The sequence below is a fragment of the Alexandromys fortis genome, unplaced genomic scaffold (genome assembly GCF_014885135.2).
Source record: "Alexandromys fortis isolate MF-2015 unplaced genomic scaffold, M_Fortis_MF-2015_v1.1 scaffold_18, whole genome shotgun sequence".
Taxonomy (NCBI): domain Eukaryota; kingdom Metazoa; phylum Chordata; class Mammalia; order Rodentia; family Cricetidae; genus Alexandromys; species Alexandromys fortis.
The window spans coordinates 17,016,504-17,036,251 of NW_026067897.1; positions in this window are offsets into that span (position 1 = coordinate 17,016,504).

Consider the following 19,748-nt stretch of genomic DNA (forward strand, 5'->3'; position numbering starts at 1 on the left):
CTGGTAGGTGTGTGGTGGCTCCTCGCTGCCGCTTTAATTTGTGTTTCTCTAACAGCTAATGATGGGGAGCGCCCGTCATGTGCATATTTTCCATCTGGGAACCCACCGCGCTGAAATGTCTTTCCATGTTTCTTGCCAATTTTATAATTGGATCGGTTGTTTTGCTGTTTTTACAGTTGGGTTTTGAATATTCTAGGTAGCCATTCTTTGTCAAGCGTGTGATCTCACGCAACTTCCTTCTTCCCTCCGCTGTGTCTTCGTTTTCTGTCCTCAGGATCTGTAACAGAGTTAGAGCTCTCAAGTCTTTACCGGAAGTTCAGCTCACCCAACATTCCTACCGTAGAGTGCACGCTGAGTTTCACGCTCCCTGAAGTGCGCTTAACCCCAGACGCAAAGACTTTCTCCCATTTCCCCCCTTGTGATTGATTTTGTTTTAACTGCAGCATAATGTATGAATCTTAAGTTTTCGGTCCATGAATAGCCCATGGCTTTAGCAACGTTTATTGAAGAACCTAGCTGGACACAGTGATGCACCTAATATCATTAGGGTCAAAGGGACGTCAGGGAGGTACCTATCGAATGAGATGTCTGAGTCATGCCTGCTGGTACTTCAATCCCTATTGGAGAACTACAAATAACCAATCCATCCAATTGTCTGCAACTCCAAAATCTTCAGATTCCACAAAGGCAAATCCCAGAGGAGTTCTCCCAATCCAGACAGTTCTCTTAAGGACCCAGTGTAACTGCAAGTCCTTTCTAACTCTCCTTTCCCAACACCAGTTCCAAGGTTACCAAGGTTGGGGAATATTATTTTAAGGTGTGTTGCTTTTGTTTATGCTGCATTTGGTTAATTCTATGAAGCTGTGATTTCTTGCCTGTCTAAAACACCTGCTGGCCTAATAAAGAGCAGAACAGTCAATAGCAAGGCAGGAGCAAGGATAGGCAGGGCTAGCAGGCAGAGAGGATAAACAGAAGGAGAAATGAGGAAGAAAAGGAGCAAAAGAACAAGGAGAGGAGGACAGCAGGGCCCAGCCACCCAGCTATGAAGCAAACCATGGAGAAAGAAGTAAAGAAAGGTATACAGAAAGAAGAGAAAGATAAAAGCCCAGAGGCAAAAGGTAGTTGGAATAATTTAAGTTAAGGAAAGCTGGCAAGAAACAAGCCAAGATAAGGCCAGGCATTCATAACTAAGAATAAGCCTCCGTGTGTGATATCTGGGAACTGGGTGGTGGAACCCCCTAAGAAGCCAAAAGAGGAAAACATCTCACAACAAAATCCACCTTGATTTCTCTTCCACATGGCCTCCTAACGTGACTAGCCCACATACTCAGTTCCCACTCAGTGCCCTCAGCTCAAGTGGCACGAAAGTTGGTACCACCTTCACTCACCAACCTTCTCTGAGGCGGTACTCACATTTTACCTTTTAAATCATGAATCAGAGCTGGATTTTGTAAAACGCTTTCCTGTTCCACAAACTTTCTTTAACCTTTTCAAGTGATCCACTGTACTGAATGAACAAACACTGAGCAAGCCTTACATTTCCTGGAATAAATCTACATGCTCTTTGCACATAATTCTTTCCACATATTAAATTCTATATATTTCTATATCATTCTATATATTCATCTATGAATTCGTGTTGCCATTATTTTGTGGAGAACTTAGTCAGCTGTATGCAGAAGGACTGTTGTTCTTTTTTATATGCTTTGTCTGGTTTGGGTATCCGGGCAGAACTTTGTGCCCTGGTTGGAGGGCTCTCTTCACCAGTTTTCTGGAAGAGATAACATAAGATTGACGCTGGGTTTCTTTATACACTTGTTGGAATTTTCCAGCAAACTATCTCGATCAGAACATTTCCTTTTGCAGAGAGTTTAAGACTATGACTTCAATGTCTTTTATAAGATGGTACAAAGTACTTCATGGTGGACAGTCTGGAGAGGTACATGGCTCACACAGTCAATGTATTCACAAGTCAAATCATGTATATGCAGGTATCTGCAACACCCCACATTGTCATTTCAGTTATTGTGATGTTTAGTCCTGGTATGGACAATCTGTCTTTTTTTTTTACCATCAATGTTGTCAGAGGTTTGTTAATTTTATTATTTTTTTCATGGGAGCCTCTAGGGTACATGACTTTTTTGGTTTTAATTGTTTGGTTCTTATTTTATCAAATTCCTTTCTTCTGTTTTTTTTTTGTAACTAATTTGTTTTATTTTTTTAATTATGTGAATGGGGGATGCTGTGCACATAAGTCCTCGTGCCAATAGAGATTAAAAGCATCTGATCCCCTGGAGCTGGAGTTTTCTTCCTTGTTTTCCCTTGAGGGGAAAACAGATGAGTAAGCCACCTTGCCATCCACCCCTTTGCTAGCGTGAGCAGGCAGCATTGTAAAGCTCCCTCTCACAGTGGCCGTTGTGTCAAAGATTTTGAAATATTGCATTTTTATTTTCATTCCTGTCTTGGAATTTAAGTGTTTTCTCCTTAGACTTTTTATTCAGCCTATGAATAACTTAGAAATATTTCTTTAGTTTCATGTGTTTGGGGATTTTTTTTTACCATTGTCTTTCAGTTATTAATTTGTAGTTTGATTCCATTGTGTTCACAGTTCATAACATTTCAATCATTCTAAATTTGGTCATTTTATAACCCAGGATGTGGTCTATTTTGAAATATATATATTTTGTATGGGCTTTTGGAAATATTGTACACTACTTTTTAGTAGATTCTGTTGGTTAATGGTGTGTGTGTAACATGTGAGTGTGTGTTGATTATGAGGTTGGTTTTTTTTTTTTTTTGGTTGTTACTCTTTAACATAATTACCTTTTCTAATTGCTCTATTGTTAAAATAAGGTCTTTGGAGTTCCAAATATAGTTGTGCCTTGATGTGTCCATTTTAATTATTTCATTTATTTGTTTGTTTTCTCTGTGTAGCCCTGGGTGTCCTGGAACTCACTCTGTAGAACTGGCTGACCTTGAATTCGCAAAGATCTGCCAGCCTCTGCCTCCCAAGTGCTGGGATTAAAGACATCTACCACAACAGTCTGACTGTAGTTCACATATTTTAAAGTTTGTGTTCTCCCTTCTCTGCTCCCCACTTCTCCTCTTTAGTCTTTATTTCCTTTTCTTTTGTTTTTATTTATAAATTCAGGGTTGTGGTCTTGTGGGCAAATTGACTATTTTACCATAATATAGTGTCCCAATTCTGTCTCTGCAAGTTTCCTTTGTCCCCAAATCTACTTTAATATTAATACATCAACTCCTGATTTCTTCATTAATATTTCTCTTTTTTAGCTTTCAACTTGCCTGTTATAACCAAGGTGAGTTTCTTTGAAGCAGCATATAATTGGGTCATGGTATTTAATCAAGCCTAACCATTCCTGCATTTTAATTGCTAAACTTCGATCATTTGCAGTTGGTGTAACTGTTGAGGTGGTAAAGATGCCTGTGGATTTTATTTCCTGGTTTTAGTTCTCTGACTAGAACTGATACACGTGTGAGCTCACAGAGGTGGTGACAGCAGGCATAGGACCTGCACAGGGTCCAACCAGACAGAATCTCCACACTGCAAAGAGGAAGTGGACACAAAACCCCATCTGTAACCAATACGCTATTTGTAATTGGTACCTCATGGGAAAGGACAAATCAGTTTTCTCCAATGGAGTGCCACTGGGTCTATCAACCACACCCAGGACAGTCCCACGCCCAGGAGAAATTAGCCAGCTGGCCAACAAAGAGTGAGCATTGCTTTTTGTGTGTGTTTTGTTTTGTTTGTCTTATTGGTTGTAACTGGAGGTTTCTTTCCCACCCACCAGTTCCTGAATAACCACTCTGAGGCTTAATATTAATTATAAACTGTTTGGTCTATTTGCTCAGGCTTATTATTAACTAGCTCTTACAAGTTAAATTAACCCATCTCTATTGTATATTTTACCCAGGAGGCTCGTGGTTTCTTACCTCATACCTTGCTTCCCTGGCTGCTACTGGTATCTCCCTGATGCTGCCCTTTTTCTCTCTGTTCTCTATTTGGATTTTCTGTCTGACTCTATTCTGCCTGGCTATTGGCCAAATCAGCTTCTTTATTTACAAATGGCAATAAAAACATATTCACAGCATACAGAGAGATGTCCCACGGCTTTTTTTTTTTCTTTGAGAGCAGGGCGGTGAGAGAACACAAAGTTGGATGATTATAGAAGTGGAAGGATATGGGAGGAGTTGGGAGAGGGAAACGACATGCTCAAAATACACTTTGTGAAAACTTTTAAATAAAAATAATTTTTAAAAAGTTTTTTTTCTATATTTTTGTTGTTTCTCTTTAAGTTCCCTGAGCTGCTATTTGATCTCAGTTGAAAATCTATAATACTTGGAGTGGAAGTCTATGCATCGCTGGTGTGTGGGTCTGGAGGTGGTGTGTGTACTGGACCAACCTTTCTCTGTGGGGTTGTGTGGAGCAAGTTCTCGCAGACCTCCCCTGTCCTGGTTCTCCGTCTAGACATCTGACTTTAGCTGCTCCTTCTGTGTGTATCTGGGTTGACAGTTTTTTTTTTTTTTAGCTCCAGATCTGGGATATGTGAAGCAAAAGGAAACCTCAGGGACACACCGTATGCCATTCATGGGGGTCCAGAAGTTCTTCACTGTACTGTTTTCATCGCTTCCAGATTTTTTTGTTTGTTTGTTTGACATAGGCATTCTAGAGTTTTTCAACGGTAACTATTGGGAAGAATTTAGGGTCATAAGTCTGCTCGATCTTTCTCAATGCAGATGTTCCTTCCCACTAAGCCTTTTTTAAAAGTAGTGTATTAAAAATCTAGAACTAGGAATATAGGGAAAGGACTGCCCCAGTGGCATCTAGGGAAATTAACCTGGAGGTCTCCCCTCTTTTTTGCTCGCCTCTTCATTTCAGGACTCCCACAGAGTTTTTAAATCATTCCAGCCTTTTCCGTGCACAAATTGCGTTAGAACCTCTCTGTACACCCCCAGAGGAGAGAGGTAGGCAGGGAACAAAGGTGCCCTGGCTGGCCTGGATTCTTCTCTCTCCACTAGATGCCAAGCTCTCACCCTCCATGAGGTCTTGTTTTCCTATACCTCAATGCCCGATTCTGTACCCATCATAGTGGGGTTCATTGTGTGGGCTGAATGGATATATGAACTTAAATGCATTTGCAGGCTCTGGGAGATTCTGTTTATGCCTAAAATAAATCCATGTGTGTTGTCTTGGCAAGGGTTAGTAAAATCTACATGGTTGGGCCATTCTGTTGAATGAACTAATGATGGGACCATTCCACCAAAGTGCGCTGATTACCCATTCTCTGGCATTGAGTAAAAAATATTCAGGCACCTCTTCAGAGTGTGATTTTGGGAATGATCCGACTATAGTTTTGATCTTCAAAGGGCCCTCAGTGCCCATTATGGTGGTGACTCACTCAGAGAAGTGTTGTTAAGGGGGATCATTTAGAGGAAGAGTTAAGAAGAGTGACTTAGATCACTGAGCTGTGCCTCTAAAGGGATTTTGGGCTCCTATCCACTTTCTCTTGTTGGTCATCTATCAGGAAAAGTGTTCAGCTCTACCACACCCCTCCAGCTACTGCCATCTGGCACCCTGACCAGAGGCCCCAAAGGAACAGGACCAGTTAATCATGCACAGGAACCTCCAAGCCTGTGAGCCAAAATACATCATCTCTCTTTATACATTGATTACTCCAGGCATTTCATTTCAGTGCTGGAAAGCTGGCTAGCATCCTCTCCAACATTTTACCTGTGCTTTCATGAAAAGACAGGGAGGTTTTTCACATTTTCAAGGTTCTCAGAACTAGAGTTGGGTTATAAATAATATACTGGGTAGTTCTTGGTACTAAGCATGTTCTTTTCTTTTAATTTTTTTTTTCAGGCCACAGTCATTAATATTTTGGCCAAGAAAATGAGTCTCTAGTTCCAGCTCCTGGGTGAAGAGAAAAATCTCTGATGGAAAAGATTGGATTTGGATCTCAGTAGTTGAGCACTGACTTCTGTCCAAGAGGTCCTGAGTTCATTCCCAGCACCTACATGGCAACTCACAATCATCTTTAACTGTGTTCCATGGAATCTGATGCCTTTTTGGTATGGAGACAAAACATCCATACAAATAAAATGAATGAATAACTAAGATAAATAAATAAATTTTAAAAAGAAATACTTGGATTCAAAAATATCTTGAAAAACTCTATCATTATACAGATTTAATTATTTTTTCTTAAAAAAAAATTCTCTCCCTTTGATCAAAAAGAAATCTGTCCTGGCAAGACAGAAGCATATCTGAGGATTCCCATTTACCCCAGCTTTAGTAAGAACCAGTTAAAGGTTCAGTTCTTGATGAATTATTGTCGTAAGGCTTTACTATTGTATATAAAATGAGAGTGCCAAAGAAATAAGCACATCAGAAAATCAGTATGGTGTGGAGGAGGGACCTAGAGTACACCATGGGTGACTATGCTCAGGCTAGGGTAAGAAAGGACCAAAGAGCGTGGGTGTATGGGACACTGTACGCAATGCTTTTGGTTTTCCCTTAGAGTGAGCCTGTGTGAAGAGAGTAAAGATGCTGGTTCCAAAGCTGACTGCAAAACCACTTCCCACTCTACCTCCATTTCCTGCCAACACTTCTTATCCTGGGCATCTGCAGTCCTTCCTCTTGAGTGTGGGTGGGCTTGCAAACATAGTATACGTTAGCTTGGTGATTTTCAAGAGTGGGTTACAGAAGACAATATGGCTTCTCTCTGGCTTTCTTCAGATGGATGTGCTTAGACCTCAGCCATCATGCTGTGAGGACTTTCAAGAAAGCACGTGGAGAATTCCTTGGTAGGTGTCCTAGCCAGGGTGAGGGCTGACACCCATCAGACTTACCTGAACAAGACCTTCAAGTATTCCAGCTCTTGGTGATGGAGTCACCCATAACTTTTGACATCTAGTTAAGGGCATAGACATTATAGGTGCACAGTTCAGTGTTAGTGTGCTCTTTCCAAATCTTCAGAACCCATGAACAGATAGCAATGGTCTTCATGCTGCAAGGGTTAGATGGTTTCTTCGAAGTAACAATACTGAAACATACTCTAATGTAGATTTGATTTTCTCTATATAAACACCAATTAGAATGGGTTTTCCTAATCACTTCTAGTCATGTGAACAACAGCATTTTTTTTTTCTCCTCACCTAGCAAGAAGCCACAGGCAAGAGGTTCTGGTATTCATAGCAGCTCAGTGATGTTACACTCTTCACCCATCTGCTTTTGGGTCCTCTTCTTGAGGTGGCTTCACAGTTCTGTGTCTTAGGTGTTCTCAGGAACCATCCAGAAGCCTGAAAAGAGACAGGGACTTATCTGTTGTTAGTAGGGCTGGAGGTCTGAGGTGGTAGACTGTTCATGATCAGAGGTCCATCACTAACCCACAAGCGTTTTAGGCCTGCCGCCCAAAAGTTCTACCCTCAATTATTAATTCAACTAGAAAAACAGAACAAAACAAAATGACGTCCCCGCCCCCACATTCCCTAGAAAGTCTAATGTCAGGAACTGCAGCAAATGGATGCTCTTTGATCAGCCTTTCACACAGCCTTCAACTGGTAAATTTTTTTCTTGCATTGCTGGGGTTTGAACCCAGGACTTTGTGCATGTAAAAGAAGTTCTCTACCACAGAGCTACTGCCCTTCCCCCACCGCAGCCAATTGTTTTTGAGATTTTCTGTCAGCCTCTGGGATTGTAAAGCATTTAAAATGTGAAAGTGGGGGCTGGAGGGATGGCTTGGCTGTTAAGAACACTTGCTGCCCTTCCTGAGGACCCAGGTTTGCTTCCCAGAGCTCACATGGCAGGTAGCTCACAAACTCGGGGATCTGATGCACTCTTCTGGCCTCTGCATGTAGTGCCCATACTATATACACTACATACAAACAAAACACTTCACACCTCAAAATAAATATTTTTAAAATGGAAAAGTGACCTCATGTGTTTTCAGCTTTAACCCCAGCACATGGGAGGCAGAAGCAGGTGAGTCTCTGAGTCTGTAGAAAGCCTGATCCACAAAACAGGTTTAGGCTAGTCAAGGCTCCTCAGTTAACAAGAACACGTCCCCCCAACTTAAAACAAAACAAAACAAAAGTAAAAGCAGGAGCTGGAGAGATGGTCTGAGTTAAGAGCACACACTACTCTAGACAGCCAGAATTTGTTTCCCAGCCCCCAAGTCGGGTGGCTCACAACTGCCTTCAACTCCAGCCCAGAGGATCCAGCACACTCTTCTGCCCTCCATGGGTCCCTGTGCTCACCCATGCAATACCCACTTAGACATATACATAGGAACTTAATTTAAAATGAAATGCAAAAGCCTCTTGGACTCCCAGACCATGCAAGAACAGAGGTGGCTGGATTTGGCTAGCTCTTGGTCCACAGCATGAAAGAGAAGGAAGACATCCAATTAAGTAGCCCTTTTGAAGAACTGTTGGCAGCTGTAAAATTCCTCGCTGAAATTGGAAAGGAGCTCCAAAGCTAGGCTTCAATGTTCTCTTTTGCTTTCCAGTTTCTTCCAAGCACCAGTCTCTTCTGAATTATGCGAGTTTGTGCAATATGAGTAAGTCAAAATGACCCATAAGGAGGACTGGTTCACTCTTATGAGTAAGACCAACTTACTGCCCCCCAAATCCTGCGAGTTTATTGTATGAACATACCTGGGAAGTGAATATAACATATTTGAAAGGAAGCATGGTTCATAAGGAGCATGGGTATAAGGAGTGTGTGTGCCTTTTAAATTCTGAATTCAATTCTGCTTTGGATAACAAGAACGAAATGTCACAGTGTCCCTAAATTGTCTATCTTGAGGTGAAAACATTGACTTAACTAATGAGTCATTCCCTTGGCTTTCTCATTTGGGTCTCTGTGGCCAGAAGAAGCAACTACAGTTCGGGGAGGTAAAGCTGCCTGTGCCCACACAGCACAGAAGCCTTGAGCAAGAGGCAGGAGTTGAGAGTCTTCATAGCGAAAACAGCAGTCTGCAAGCCTGTTTGACTGAGCTGTAGTCAGAAGCCTTCATCACTCAAAGCTTGTATTTTTTTTAAATAACCATGCCTAGCAGGAATGCACTGGGTGTCTCTTCACAGTTCTCTGTGCCAGTGTCTGAGGGTCTTTACCACCATGACAGAAGGCTCTGAACAAGCAACTGACCAGTGCCACAGCCTTGCTGGACAATCCATTGTTGTTTCTGAGACATAGTATTAGTAAGTCATTCAGGTTAGTCTAGAACTCCCATCCCCCCCTTACTGACTCCAAAATACTGGCATAATTACTATATGATCTTGATTCTGTCCTCCCATCTCTGGGTTTCAATTCACTTCTAAGGAAAAAGAAAGTGCGGGGCAAACTCGGAGGCAATGGTAGATAGACGTATCGGCAGATTCAACGCTGTGCTGGGATTGGCTCCTGTCAAGTCATGAAGGCTGCTTATCAAATCTCCAGGAATTTGAGAACCAGTTTGAAACTTTTTGGTTACTTTAAATTAGCCCTGGGCGGGGGGAAATGCTTAATAAACTTGATAAATGCTACAGATCATGTTACCACTTCCCTCCACTGCCACCAATCCTTAGAAGTAGTTATTAGACCATTGACAGGGCAGTACTTTGTCCACAGCACTCCTATGTGGCTCTACATTGCTAACTATCCCCAAAGTCTTGTCCAGTATACTAACTATATTTAACACCTTTCTTTCTTCTTCTCTTTTTCCTCTTCCTTCATTTCTTCTCTCCCTTCTTTCCATCCTTATAGGCAGCAGATAATCCTTGGTATTTGCCTGTGCCAGGCAGTAGGGATTGTGGGAGAAGCAAAATATGCACCATGCTGGCTAATTTTATGTGAAGTTGACACAGGCTAGGTCATCTGAGAGAAGGAAGCCCTCACTGCAAAAAGAAATGTTCCTATAAGATTTGGCTATAGGCAAACCTGTAGGATAGTTTCTTAATTAGTGATTGATGGGGGAGGACCTAGCCCATTGTGGGTGTGGCCATCCCTGGGTTGGAGGTCCTGGGTTCTATAAGAAAGCAGGATAAACAAGCCATGAGGAGCAAGGCAGTAAGCAGCACCCCTCCATGGCCTCTGCCTCAGCTACTGTTTCCAGGTTCCTGCTCTGGTTGAGTTCCTATCCTGAATTTCCTCAGTGATGAACAATGACATGGAAACATAAATCAAAGAAACACTTTCTCCCCATTGCTTTTGGTCATGGTGTTTAGTCGCAGCCATAGCAACCCACACTAAGATATATGTGCTCCCTATTCTCCAGGAACTGTGTTTTCACTGAAGGGACACATACCATTCATTGGGAAAGTTACTCACTTCTCCACCTGCAGGTGCTTTCTGCCTCTCGCATTTACTCTGTGTGTGAACCCTCTTTGGTCAGCTTCTTACTATCAAGGTGGTTCAACCTCCATCCCCCACTAACCCGCTCACCTAACCGTGTGCTCATTCGCCAAACACTGTAGATTCCTTAACATGGGTATTTTTTTTTCCCTTGGGAACCTGTAACAAAGTCTTACTAGTCTTCCATGAAATTCTCTCATATAACGTCAAGGTCATGGTCATTAAAGACTATGCTGTAAATCTTTATGTGCGTTCCTATACAAGTCCCAAATGTCACGTGATCCAGCTCTGAGAACACTGAGACTTTTTCCTGTAGCTGATTCGTGTTCCTTCTCTGTCATGTCTCACTGACACAGGGAGAAAAAAATGAATGGATGTTGGTGGAGAAAGGGAGAGGGAAGATGGAGGAAAGGGGACGAGTAGAGAAAAAAAAAGAAAGACACAGAAGAGAAAGGGCAGGGGATGAAGAAGAGAATTGGGAGTGGAAGATAGTTAACTTCTGGGCGTGCTTGAGGACCATGCCAATTCAGTTCCTCAGTGGAAACTGGGTAAGTGAGCTTAAGACTGAAAGATAGAGTTTGTGTTGGGAATCTAAAATGTGGAAAAGGAAGGCTGCAGTGATGGCCCAGGAGGTAGGCATGCTTGCTGTCAGACCTGATGACCCGAGCTTGATTCCACATTGTGGAAGGAGTGAACCAACTCTTTTAAACTGTTCTTTGACCATCACCACATACCCATGCACATGCCCTTACACACACACACACACACACACACACACACACACACACACACACACGCAAAATTAGGTTAAGTTTTTATTTTTAAAAAATAAAACTTGGAATAAGTGCTCAGGCAGTAGCTCAGTAAGTAGAATACTTTGTCTAGAACACACAACACCCTGGGTCCAGTCCTAGGTACTACGCAAACCTCATGCCATGGCGAGTGCTCAGAATCTCCGCACTCGGAAGAGGAGGCAGAAGGACCATATGTCTTCAGCTCCATAATGAGTTCTAAGCCAGCTCGGCTAATCAGACCAATTCTTAAAGCACCAACAAAAGATATGCTCTCAGAGATGTTCTAGTATTAAATATTTACATCTCCGATAGACCCGAGAGCTCAAGGTAAGATCTATCTCCATAGGCAGAGCACTGCCTGCCATAGATAAGAACTGCGAGCCAGTATCTGTAGCGCTGCACGCACTTAAATGTGCTTTCACATGGGGCCAGTAACGTTACCCACGAGGGTTTGCCACAAACATCCCCGGGGACCCCGGCCCAGTCACTTTTTCTTAGGCAACACTTTCATCAGTCAAAGGAGGGAATTGAGTCTCATTCTGGGACAAGCCATGCAAAAGTCTTCTTAATTGCAGCAGACCAGCTTATGACACCAGTCTGTTATGGAGACTCTGCCACTTGGACCAATCAATGTTTTGACTTCTGTTTGGCAGAAGGAAAAGGGACAAAGGTGGTTTGTGGCAGTGGTGGAACTGACGGTGAACCTGAACCTGGAAGGACTTAAGCTGCTAAGTTTTTTTCTGTTAAATATATTTTATTACAATCGCATATAGTACTTTTCTCCTCTAATGACTGGATAGTTTCCTTAAGGAACTATCCGTTCTTTCTCAAGGGCTTTGAGGTTTCCGTTGTCTCTCTTTCAAGAGTGGAGGGGAGCTGTCAGCTGAGGCGCTCATCCACTGGACAATGGGGCTGCAGGGCGTTGTGAGCTGGAAAGATGCGCTCAAACACCATGCTTCAGCACCGATGAATGTGACCTTATTTAAAAGTAGTGCGTTTACAGTTGTGACCAGATAAAATAAGGCCATACTAGATTCAGGTAACCTCACAGTGTGACTGATGTCCTTACAGACAGAAGAGATGCAGAGAAAAAAGATGGGTGGAAATGACACCGTGTTTTAGTTTCATTTCCACTCATGATAAAATGTTTTGACAAAGGCAATCTTAGGAGAAAGAATTTATTTTAATTCATAGTTATGGGTTATGGGTAGTGCAGAAACAATAGCACCCAAAGTTTGAGAGAGTTGGTCACCTCATATCAGTAATTAGGAACAAGGCTAATGAATGCACCCACGATTGCATTCACTTGTCTTAGCTACTCATGCAGGTTAGGAGCCTCTGTCCAGGGAATGTTGCCACCATGGTGGGTGGGTTTTCCCACCTCAGTTAATGTGATGAAGATAATCCCCTAATCTAGATGATCGCTCAACGAGACTATTTCCAGGTAATTCAGATTATGTCAAATTGACAATTAAGACTATCACATACATAAGTCAACAAACCCGAGAGGGTTCAGGAAACTACCAGAAGCAACAATAGGCAAGGTTCGCAGCCAAGGATGGCTCGGAGGGCAGCCCAATACAAAATCATAAGCTCTCTTAAAGCGAAATGAGATTTCGTTTCGTAATTCAGGGTTCTTAAGCATGAACTTTGTAGACAACAATGACAGCCCCATGCCATAATGTCAAAAGTTTGGAATGCCTGCTTTTGAGGGAGCAGATTCCCATCTGAACTGAGCTCCTAGAATGCGAGTTTATAAATTTCTGTTTCAGATCACCTAGTTTGTGGTAATCTGTTATACTATCCCAGAAAATTAACGCTGGTGCCAGCTAGGAAGGGAATTCCCTTCTATTCCTTTCTAGGATACAAGTGTATTTGTTTAGCTAATGGAATAGGCATTCTGGCTACACGGTGTCCTCATGAAGATGTACGCATGTATGTGTATGCATTTGTATATGCACAGAGGGATATTGTCACTGTGACTTACAGTCATTCTATATTGAGTTGCAGAAGATAGATTTGGCTACCATTTATGTCAATGCCTGCCTCAGTTTCAAGGGGATATCCTACACTGGAGTGGTTTGACTGTTCCTTTAATAGTTGGCAACAGTGTGCGTGAATGTAGATAAATGAGACTCAGTCCCATGCATTGGGAAGCCTATAGTTTTGGAAAGGTAATGAGATACCAATAATTAAATCAATTAAGAGGCGTCTATGTCATTAAGGAGGTGGAAAACACCCCAAGAGTATGTGTGATTATAACTTTCTGAGAGGCTCTCTAGGAAAGAAGAGCTCTTCAGTGAATCGCTAGGAACACAAAGGGGCAGACACGGTCATTCAGCCATGAGGCGAAGCAAATCAAGTGTAAGGGGGTGTGCGTCAAGGCTCAGGAGAGCCAGTGAAATCATCCTGAGGGCAGGAGTCATGGGGGTCATGCCAAAGCCTCAGGTTTATGACTGGACCCAGCAAGAAGGCAGCCATCTTGCAAGCTAAGGACAGAGGCCTGAGAAGCAACCAAACTGGCAGAGACTGCAATCTTGGACTTCCAGCCTAGAACCAGAAGGAAATAAATTTCTGTTTTATAATTCATCACTTGTGTGGCATTTTGTTATGGCATCTCTAGCATATTAACATGCTTGACAGATGATTGTAATATAATCAAGATGATATGCTACAGGGGGAGAAATCTCAGGTGTTGGGCAGGCCTTAAAGGTAGCTAAGCAGGAGCAGCAGCCGTGCTTGTCTTTGGGTAAAGGTCACAGTGGGTGGACTTAGTATGAACTGTGAGCATCAAGAGCAATGGAAGGATTACTAGGAAAGCGGCTCTCTTTTCTAGGGTAGCAACTTGCTGTGTGCCGTTTTGTTCTTGGGAGATTTACCTTTTCACATGGGGTTTAGAATCCACATCGAGCAAGCATAGCCCTTAGAAAAGTAACTTGAGTTGGATGTGGCAGTGCCCCCTGTAATCCCAGCACTTTGGAGATGGAAGCAGAGGCAGCTCTGGGGTGTGTGTTCATCTTCATGGCAAGTTTGAGGCCAGCCTGGGCTACTTGAGACTTCATTGAAAGAAATGAAAAACTGGTCGGAGTGACCTAATTGTTTTCCACCTGAATCATGCTGTTTAGGCTAGGCTAAAACATTTTATATGTGACAAGGGCCAGGAGCCAATAACCACTGGGAGAGCATTGCCTCAAGGGTAGCCAAGGACTGGCCAATTAAAAATATGTCCATAGTATGCCTCATCTACATACCCCAAGGACAGATGGGAACGGGCCAACTGAAAATATACTCAGGTCCATACTTCATTTACATAATGATATCGTGATTTTTTTAAATTTGCTGTCCTCAGTTAGGTATGGGTATGAAAATTAGGTGAAAACTGGTAATCCTGCAAGATTGTCTATAAAAAGTCCTGTAATCTCTGGAAGGGAGCTCCTCCGGCCCTTACCGCATTGAGTGTGCTGGATGAGTTCCATGTCTAGGCTCGTACTGTGCTTTGGAATAAACCTTACTTTTTGCATCCAAGTCCCCAATGCCTGGTGGTCTCTTTGGGGGGCAAGAAGTCTGGGCACAACACCACCTCAATAACAGCAACAAAAATAGAGTTGAAAACAAAAAGGAAATCCTTGCTGGCCGCTTTCTTTTGCTTTTATTATCTTCAGGAGCCGTCAGTAAGTGGCAGGGGAGTGGCTTGTTACAGTTAACAAAATGTCAGAGCAATGGTTCCAAGGCATTTTGTTATCAGCCCTTGATTTCTAGCTACCGTACAGAAGTGATGTGAATTAATTAAGATACACTGGGTACACACCACCTACAAAATCCACTGAAGACCACAGTCTCAACACTCCAGAAGATTTAAAGGTTGGCTTCTCAGTAACGATAAATTTCTATTTTGCACTAGACCCCATTTTCACTAGACCAAAAATGACCTACAAAATTTCCATCAGTCAAAATGAAAAGAAAAATAACCCAATTGATTCCCATGGGGAAATATGTAATTCAATAATTTGTTGCCTGTAGCAATAAGAATGTTAATTTAAAAATTGTGTTCTGTGCATATGGTAGAAATGGCAGCAAAGAAGACTCAATGTTCACACTACGTCAAAGGTGCTATGAATTGTCATAAATGAGCACACAACGAAGATCCTGAGTGTGCATCTTTCTGGCCAGGGACTGCTTGTTGCTGGTCTGGGTGAAGCTTTTTATCACCGACCTGGGAACATGCCTTGCAGAGGAGTGAACTGACTTGTCTGCAGCCATTGAATGATAACACAGCTCGTCCCTGGGAGTCTGAATAGCCAGTGCTCTATGTCAGTTTGGTTTGCTGGTGTTTTCTACTTGTACTCTGTAGCAGATCTTGGTCCTGAGCTTCACGGAAAAGAATGGGGGTTAGACGGGTTCCCATAAAAGTGCTGTACCACTCACAAAAGTTCAAGCTGGTAGACTGGACTCACTGTAATGCCTGACTTAGTTCCATGAGAATTAAACCAGAGTATCAGTCTATCTTTGCCCTCTTCTCTGACCACCTCTCAGTCCCAGAGAATGAACTAATTACAACAGCATTTGTGAACAATGTGGTCTCCACTGATGACAGCGTAAGAAACACAGAGCCAAAGGACTGCCCCGTCAATCATTCTCAGCTTGAATGCCAAGTTCCGATTTCATTCTCAGCCTCTGTCCTATTACCCAACCACAAGGCGTCCTTTTCTGCCCTTCCTACCAATAGAAAGGCCACTCTTCCCCCTTTCTCACAGGTCAGTCTCTTTTTAGCTGCTACTTCCAGAGTTCCTGTTTCAGCTCAGTGAGCCAGAAGCTGGGATCAACACCTTAGAAAGTCCTCGAGGGTTTTCCCTTTGTACTTGAATGTCTCTATTGAACTCTTTCGTAGCCTTCCACTACAAGATAGAGAAATGTTCGATGGTAAATAATCCCTAGTCCCTGATCTCCGTAGGGGTGATTTATGGGCAAAGCAGATGCTGCCTGAGATCCGCGGTAGACAAAAGCATGTGCGTGCACACAAGAGGGAAGGAGAGTCAGCAAAGTCTTTGGCTGGGCTTCTGTGTGCGCCACCATGTCACGGTTGGCTGTTTAATCAAGACCATCTGGCTTATTCAGCAGTAGCTAACACAAGGAAAGGCTTGAAGGACTGGTTTTCCGATGCTAAATATGACTTTTGAAACCCAAATAGTTCGTATTATTAATCCTCAGTTCAAAGGACACTGTAATTTGTATTTGGAACAGGACTGTAAATAGAAAAGTATTGGTCAATGAGAATGCTATCCCTTCTTTAGATCAGCCTATGCATCATGTATATATACATGATGATGAAAAAATAGAATGTATTTGTGTGAGGGGGGGTAGAAATAATGGCACATTTTCTGGGGCTTTGCTTGATGTGAATGTAATATACAGTTTACATTTATGTGTATGAGTGGACTTTTTCATAACAGTATGTTATATTCCCTCTATCTTTCTTACTCTTAATTATTTTGAGTATTGTGGTTTCAATCATTTTTTCCTAAGAATGTTCTCACCAATAGACATTCAGGAAAAAAAAATTTAAAAAAGGTCCTCACGGATCTCTTGGTAAATTAATACCACTATATGACAACATAAATCCTCTAATAATTCTTCGGATAATTCCCAAATTACTCAGAGAACTGTATCCTTGGCAATAAATCTTAAGAACAAAATGAACATGGTTTTGTGGGAAGGACTAGCTGAAGAAAATAGGCATCTAAAATGAGGGAGGAAAATGGCAAAAGCTTTTAGCCAGCCATTAGCTATCCTCACGGAGAAATAGATTAAAATGTCTGAAAGAAACAGAAATGTTAAATGCTCTAATTTTGCATCAAGCATGTAATTTCTTTTCCTTGTTGTTGTTTTGTTTTATTTTACATTCAACCAGTTGGAACCTGCAAAATAATACAGCACAGATTTCTTTTTATTGGTCCTATAATACTTCCCCCCGAACAATTATGTGTATGATTCAGGGGACTGTCACAGCCAAAGGGATGTCTTCCCTTGGGATCAGGATGAACAATTGCCCTTCCCCATGGGGTGGCTCGAAAAACTGAGTCTAAAAGCACAGCCCGTTGATGGATGTCAGGAGCTCTATGTAGAGGGCCTCCCTTTGTGACTGGGCCAGGGAAGCTGCAGTTACAGGCCAAAATACTTCCTTCCCAATAGCCAGCAAGTCCCCGGGCCTGCAGCAAAGCCCCCAACCCAAAGAGGAGCGATGATGTCACAGCTTTTTTAACCGTTTGGGTACAATTCCTTAAGGGTTTTGTTCTCAATGTGTTAATGGTTCCCAGTTTGTTTCAGTCTGGCCAGGTTTCCATGTCGTTAAATGAACAAAGCAAACCAAGAAATGCAAGGGGGTAACTTCAGGCCAATAATGCACAGGGAAGAAACAGTTGGCTGCTTTAATTGTTCCCTAAATATCTACTTTGTCCTCTCTTCCGAATCACTCTTTCCCTTCTTGAGTTTTTCATCTTCACAGGTTTGAAAGGTTGTGGGAAACGAATGGACTTTGTAAGCACCCAGGGTCAAGTTTGAGCCCCTAGGGGACGTACCTGAAATGTCCTCATGGGGGACGTACCTGAGATGTTCTCGTGGGCTACTGACTCTGTGATTGGCATCTTCTGGTAAAATGGGAGCAGCTGAGTTCTCAGGGTACTTACACGGACTGAGCAATAGAAGAAGAAATGCCGTCCTGGGGCTGACACAGAGATTATGAATCTGAGGCTCTGGAGCCAGCAGGTAGGTTCCGCCACCCACTTGTGCACTGCCTGCCACAAAGTCTTTTTTTTTTTTTTACAAAGTAAGGGAGCAAGAGAGACAGGCTTGGACGTGAACTTTTGAAGCCTAGGAAGACATTGAGTTCCCCATGTTTCTGCCACTATTTTCTGAGTGCTAGGAATGCAGACTTTTTGCCATACTACACGATTTATATAGCGCTGTGACTCTCAGGGCTTTATGTACTCCAGGCAAAGACTCTACCCATGAGGCCACATCCCTAGCCCTCTATACCCTACTCTTCTCACAACCAGCACACAGTTTCGGTTCACTGTTGGGAGACGTAAATGACTTTGTATGTGTACGGTACTTGGATATTGCTGGTGCAGAGTCAACCCTTGACCAATACTTGCCAATGCTATCCAGAACTCCTGATCTCTACCTATTATGTTAGTGGGGGGTGGCCTCGCACAGAGGTTAGAGCTGAGCAAGTCATTCCTAAGAGTCCCCACTGAGTCAAAACAAGCTTTGAAAGCAGATCCCTACTTAACTCAAGCAGACATTTGGAAAAATCCTGTCCAAATGCTTTATGATTTAGCTACTAATTCTCTTCCATTCATTCCCGAAAGCCTTCTGACTCAGTTGCCTATTTTAATCCCAGACATTACCATCTTAGTCTGGGCCAATCTCTCAAGGAGGAGACATCCTGCTTTCATTGTTCGGGGTGATTTTATCAGCCTTCACCCTCTTTGTTTTCATATCTGTCGAGTGCTGGAACACTGACCTGGCCAAGCTTTCTTCCTCTTTCAGCCAGGTTTGGATTAGCTCCAGAGTGACTGGCGACCTGTTTGGGAAGTAAGTATAAAAGGTGGACTGACGTGGAAGTAAAGGTCAGATAAATAACCGTTGCCTTTGGGAGACCCAGGCAGAACAGGATCTCCAGATCTCCAGCAAATGTTCTTCACAGCCTCTGTGCCACTGTCTCCACGTGACCCTTCCATTGTCCTTGGATGTGACAAGGGAAGTTGTCTCCTAGGAATGTCCTGCTAAATCCAAGGGCCCTGACTGCTGCAGAAAGACGGAAGAGAATATAGAGTCCTTAGCTCTGTCTCTCTCCGGTAATTTTGCACTTGGGGAAGAGATAGGTTTGGAATGGGTTTGAGATGCCATGTGTTAGGGGTAGAAGCTGGTAAAGGTCTTGATGCTGCTTTGCTGGCTCAGACGATTCAACTGTCCTTTCTGAGTGACAGCTAACTGTGCCTGTATAAGACATGAAGAACATCCTGTTGCTTCTACTTCACGCTTTGGTGGCTCACCAGCGATTACAGAATCAGATCCGGAACGTCCTCTCATCATTTTTGCTGTTTATAACCAGGCCACTGCTTCTTCCTTCCCAGGGTGCCACGACTGTTCATCTTTTGGGGCAAAGGTTGGCAAATTTCAGGCTGCTACTCAAATTTGGCCCTCCAAAATCCATAGTTAAGAAGGAATGGTTTTGATGCCTGTAGGTAGTTACACGCTAAGTGATTAAACAGGGTACCAACATGGCTATCTTTGGTTTCACTTCTTGATTTGAGAGCCTAAAATATTTTTTATCTGGAGCTTTCTAAAGAAGGTGTCCTCTCTCCTTTATGGCAGGCACCATGCTACCCTTTGGAGTTAAGTTTTTGTATCATAAATTTTATTGCCCACAGTGACTTTGCACAAACTGTTTCTGCTCCTTAAACTGTCTTATTGCCCCACGTGACTCATGTACCCCAGGCTGGTGTTGAACTCCCCACCCCCCGAACCCTGTAGCCAACGATGGTCTTGAATTTTGGGGCCTCCTTAGTGCTAGGATTCCAGGTATATGCCAC